Raw genomic sequence first — 5872 nt, 5'->3', positions numbered from 1 at the left:
GTGGGGCTGGGGGGTGGTTCAGATGTTGGAGAGAAGAGTGGGAGGAGAAGGGTTTGGGGGGGCGATGGATAGGGTTCGCGTGGCTGGGGGTTAGTATATTTGAATCCACGCGATTGCGTGGGGCACGCGGTCGCGTGGCTGGGGTGAAACGGGGCTGACGCAATCGCGTGGGTCGCGCGATCGCATGGAAGGGGTAAAAAGAGGGAATGATGCGATCGCCTGGGGCATGCGATCGCGTCGCTGGAAATTGTGCTAAACGCACGAATCCAGCGTCGTTTCAGCGCAACTCTCTATCTCCTTTTGGGGTGTTGTGCAATCCATGCGACGCGATTGCGTCACTCACGCGGTCGCGTGGGATTGGTTGTGTGCAAGTGACGCGATCGCATGGGGCACGCGATCGCGTGGGCATCTTGTGCAAAACGCACAATGGCCGCACGATTCCAGCCCAACTTTCTGGACATTGGATCCTTACGCCGATTTCCATATCGCGCGACCGCATGGATGACGCGGTCACGTGGGTAGTGTTTTTTGCAATATGACGCGATCGCATGAGTGATGCGGTCGCGTCGCGCACCCTTTTTTTTTTATGCACAATGCAGAATGCAATGCTTAATGTGAATGCTATACATGATTCCAGGTTTAGCAAAATAAAATAAAACTCAAAAACAAACAAAACTAAATAAAATTAAAGGAGCAAAAGGAATGATCATACCATGGTGGGTTGTCTCCCACCTAGCACTTTTAGTTAAAGTCCTTAAGTTGGACATTAGATGAGCTTCCTGTTATGGCGGCTTGTGTTTAAATTCATCCAAAAATCTCCACCAATGCTTGGAATGCTAATAGCCTCTGGGGTCCCAAACTAGGCATTGAAAGCTCCTGAGCAGCTTCAAACAGAGTCTCAGGCTCCCGGGGTGACGAATGTCAGAATAGAATCCATGATCCCAAGCCTTGTTTTTAAATCCGCCTCCGTCTTGATCTACATTTTTCCATCCGGGCGGTTTAAAAAGTAGATTCTCACCATGGTGACCAAACGTTCTCCGTGATCCGTTCGATTGAGCATGAGACCAATCCGTGCACTTCGATTCGAAGCGTGGAACCTTATTGAACCTTATGCACCAGCTCTGAGTACGAGCCATTCCCCTCTTACTTTTAAAGCCGCAGAGAGCTCTAAGCTGGCCATCTGTTTCAAGCAAACCGTATTCAAGTGAAAAAGTAAAGTTAAAGGCTAAGGATTGTACCCACTTGAAGCTTGTATTGGGTGGTAATGGCCTTGGGGTAGGTGTTTCCGGTGGTTCTGTAAGTTCTACTCCCTTGTACTCTTCTGTGAATTCCTCCACTTCCTTGCAAGATTCTTCAAATGTATCTGTGTCCTGGTCAAAGTCTTCTATGTCTTCCTCATCACTTGAGTCATAGACTGGAGGTTGAGAGAAATCTACCTCTGCATCATCTTTGTATTCATTTGGGAAAGATTCTTCGATCTCAGAGAATTCACTTGCGGATGCAAGTTCATTACTAAGAGAGCTTGACTTATGACTATCATCATCAAGGGAATTTGTGTCCTGGGTTATTCCGTCTAGTTCTTCATAAACGACTTGCCTTGGGAATTGTGCACTATTCTCCTTAGCATCAACTGTAACGTCCTTGACGGAGTTCTCCTCAGCTTTGGACTCCCATGGAGGTTCAGCATCTCCTAGATCTTCAACCAACTCTTCTTCTTGTACAATGACAGCTTCTTCCACTTGTTCTAGTACGAATTCATGCTCTGTCTTGTCCACTGGAGTTTCTAGTATCTCCTTCATGCTACGCTCTTCATTAGATTGTCCACATGGGGCTGTGGTTGGTCCTTGAATGTTCGAACGTCTAGAAGCTAATTGAATTACTACTTGCTCTAGTTGTCGAATGGTTGTTTGAAGTTTATTTACTGTTTCCTTGAGGCGAACCTCTGATTCTCGGGGTGATGGATTTGGACATGATACATAGGAAAGTGGTGGTGCTTGGGAGTGATTGGATTGGAACTGGGGTAAATAGGGATCATGCGGTGGCGAATGGTGAAGAGAAGCTTGTGAGTGTGGTGGTTCGAGGTTATGTTGAGAGGGTGGTCTATAGGCACGGGGTGGGGCTTGTTGGTAGTTACAAAGTTGTCCACCATATTTATCAGCTGGGTGTGCATTGTATAATGGTCGTTGTCCATGATATCTTGGAGGGTGTTGTTGCCTAAAGGGTTGATTAGATCCTCTTGGCTCCATCCATCCTTGATTGGACTGACCTTGATGCACATTCCTACTGTGGCTTCTATTTCCTTCAACAAAGTTAGAACCAAACTCAAAGCGAGAGGGGTGAGAGTTCATAGTAGCAAATAAAATTAAAAATGAAAAGCAGAATTAAGTAAAAGAAAAATATTTACAATAACCAATAATAAGGCACACATTAGCAGTTCCCTGGCAACAGCGCCATTTTGACGTCGGGCTTTTTGCCAGTAAAGAATTTCATAAAAACAGTCGCGTTGTAGATATAGTCTCTAAACCGACAGAAATCCCTTCGTACAAACGTTTTGGTTGTCACAAGTAACAAACCCCTTTAAAATTGTTAACCGAAGTATTCAAATCTCGGGTCGTCTTCTCAAGGAACTGCAGGGAAGTATGTTCTTATTATTGGCTATGGAGATTGTAAATCGGGGTTGAGAGTGAGGAATAAGTAATTTAAATGGCAATTAAAATAAATAAATACTGTAAAGCAAACTTTTGGTAAGGTATGAGAAATTGAAAGTCCAAATTAGTTATCCTTCTCAATAATAAAGAAGATTGAATCTTAACTCCACTTAGTTAACCTTTGCTAAAGCAAAGGAAAGTCAAGAGACTAATTAGTCTGACCTTCGAATCCTATTTATTTCCTAAGAAAAGATTGGGATTATTAAAAGTCAATTCAACTAGCAAAGATAACAGTTATCAATTATGTTGAGCTACGATAACTCCTGAGTTACTGATTTCTTAACCAAGACCAAAAGGGAAAAATAAATAAATCTACTGGAATAAAAATATCTTCAAATTGGGAATAACAGTAACACAAATAATAGAGAGCAATATTAAACTGAAATACCTCAAATAACATTAATTCAAATAATCTGGAACATAGAAGAATTCATAAATTAACTTGCAAAAGTAAATAATCAACTAAAGTAATGGAATGAATAAAAGTGAAAGGGAAGCTTAAAGTAAAGGAACATTAAACCTAGGATTGAGAGTCACTCCTAAAACTAAGAGAAGTCCTAAATCCTAAGAGAGAGAGGAGAGAACCTCTCTCAAAACTAAATCTAAATCATGGAAAGTAACTAAATTGGCGAGCTCTCTCTGAATGGATGCATTCCCTCACTTCATAACCTCTGGTCTATGCCTTCTGGACTTGGATTTGGGCCAAAAGGGCCTCAGAATTCGCTGGGAGCGTTTTCTGCAATTTCTGGTGCGTGGCCTCTGTCACGCGTCCGCGTGGGTCACGCGGTCGCGTCATTTGGAGCTTTTCTTGTCACGCGGTCGCGTCAATCATGCGGCCGCGTCATATGTGTTTTGTTTAAGGCGCGCGGTCGCATCAGTCATGCGGCCGCGTCGCTGTTGATTCGCGCTTGGCATGCGTCCGCGTCGTCCATGCGATCGCGTGGATGCCAGTTTCTTTAGAAACTCTATTTTGTGCTTTCCTTCCATTTTTGTATGTTTCCTTTCCATCCTTTAAGTCATTCCTGCCTTAGAAGATCTGAAACTACTCAACACACTAGTCACGGCATCGAATGGAATTAAAGGTAATTAAAATAATTAGTTTTAAAGCATAGGAAACATGTTTTTCATATACATCACATAATAAGGAAGGAGAGGTAAAACCATGCAATTAATATGAATAAGTGGGTGAAGGATTGGATAAATCACTCAAATTAAGCACAAAATATATCATAAAATATGGGTTTATCAGATACCCAATATGTAAATTTTGCTTTATTAGGAAAGCTTGTTTGGCAATTACTGCATAATAAAGATAAGCTTTGGGTAAAAATTATGTTGGCAAAATATTTTCTTGGGAGTTCTTGCTTTTCACCCAATTTTTCTAATAATGTTTCAAGCACTTGGCGAGCGATTTATAAGACAATAGAAAAGTTTTGTGATAGTTTTGATTGGTGTACAGGCAAGATGTCTCAATCCTTTTGGTATCATGCTTGGCGACCATGTGGAACGCTAGCTCCTTTGGTTCTTTTTGTGCACATTTTTTATTCTCACTTGAAACTAGAAGATGTCTAGTACCATGGACATTGGCGGTGGGATATTCTTTGCACAATGATTCTGGAAGAAGTTAAACTTGATTTGATACTCTTTGATCCTATCAAGCAGGCAGGAGATAAAATAGGTTGGTTTTTGACAAACTCAAATACTCTCACATACTCGACTAAATGTGGGTATGAATGGCTATTGAAGAAGAAAATTGGATGGAATGATAATGAAAATTGGCTTTGGCTTTGGTGCTTGAGAATACCGGAGAAGATAAAGTGTCTGCTCTAACTTTGCCTCAACAACGGAGTTTTCATAGCTAGTTATCGGTTTCAAAGAGATCTTGCTACTTCTTATTTTTGTCAGAGATATTATCTTGCTCTAGAATATTGCTTTAGGACTTGCCAAAAAGCTCGTCAGATTTGGATTAGCTTAAACTTGGGAATGACCGTTGAGGACTCTAGTTTGAATTTTGTGTCTTGGATTCGTTCTAACCTCAACAAAAATGAGTTTCTCTTTGCAGCGGCCTTTTGGTGGATTTGGAGGGATAGGAACAATGACATCTTCCATCAAGATGATCCATGGAGTAAGGAGAAAATTGTTCACTTAGTTAAACATGTTGCTCGAGATTTCTCTAATGTTGTTACCACCCAAAAACATATTATTCCTTCCTCTTTGCAATATAACTGGGAACCACCTCCAATGAATGTCTGTAAAGTGACGATGCAAGCGTTTTTGAAAATGAGCAATTAGCTGGCTTTGGATGTATTATTAGAGACAGCATGGGAATTTGGATAAAAGGTTGTTCTGCCAGTATACCTCTTTCTAGTGTTCTCTGTTCTGAGCTTCATGCTATTTGGAGAGGGCTTGTTATGGCTTGGGATTGTGAGTGCAAAGAGGTCATATGTGAAACTGATAATCTTGATGCGTTTCTTCTTGTTTCACGAGACACAACCAGTATGATTAGGAATGACTCTGATATGCTTGACAAAATTAAAGAGATACTCCAGCGCAATTGGACAGCTACTTTAGTGCTCATCCAGCGCACAGCAAACAGAGCGGCTGATTTAATGGCTAAAACTGCTGCTTTAAACTAATAGGTGTACTTAGAGTGGTTTCTGCCCCCTAATAATTTAGACATTATTATCAGAGAGGAGTGCTACTCTTTTTCTTAGGTTCTTTTTCTTTGTATTATGTTCAGTCACCAAAAAAATAAAGATTAAGGGTCTGTTTGAGAAGCTTCAAAAATATTTTTTTTTTGAGTTTTTAACTTATGAAAAGTAGTAGTATACTAGTATTAATGTTTGGTGTAATTTTCAAAACTAAAGCTTTTTAAGAAGCTATTTAAGAATTTATAGAGAAGTTAAAAAAAAATAACTTCTCTCATAATACTACTATTTTTTATCACATTTCTATAAAATAAGCACTTTTAAAACTAAAAATCTAAATACAAAATAATTTATTTATAAGTTACTTTTAATATAGTCATTTATTATTTAATCTATTTTTTCAAAGGAAGTTTAGTTAAACTGTTTACCTAAATTGGACCTAAAACTATAGCAACTAAAAAATAAAAAATATTATTACAATAATATAAATTTAATTTAATTGAATAATAGTACAAT

The 5872-nt window shown here is 39.7% G+C and overlaps 1 protein-coding gene across 1 annotated transcript in view; it reads right to left on the bottom strand.

Annotated features, from left to right (window-relative positions):
* LOC107626932 (protein FAR1-RELATED SEQUENCE 6-like) overlaps positions 1-5872 on the bottom strand; it is a 24794-nt gene that overhangs the window by 18417 nt on the left and 505 nt on the right. The window lies entirely within an intron of this gene.

This window comes from Arachis ipaensis, chromosome B02 (genome assembly GCF_000816755.2).
Source record: "Arachis ipaensis cultivar K30076 chromosome B02, Araip1.1, whole genome shotgun sequence".
In the NCBI taxonomy this organism is placed as follows: Eukaryota; Viridiplantae; Streptophyta; class Magnoliopsida; order Fabales; family Fabaceae; genus Arachis; species Arachis ipaensis.
This window is presented reverse-complemented; position numbering and strand designations above follow the sequence as displayed.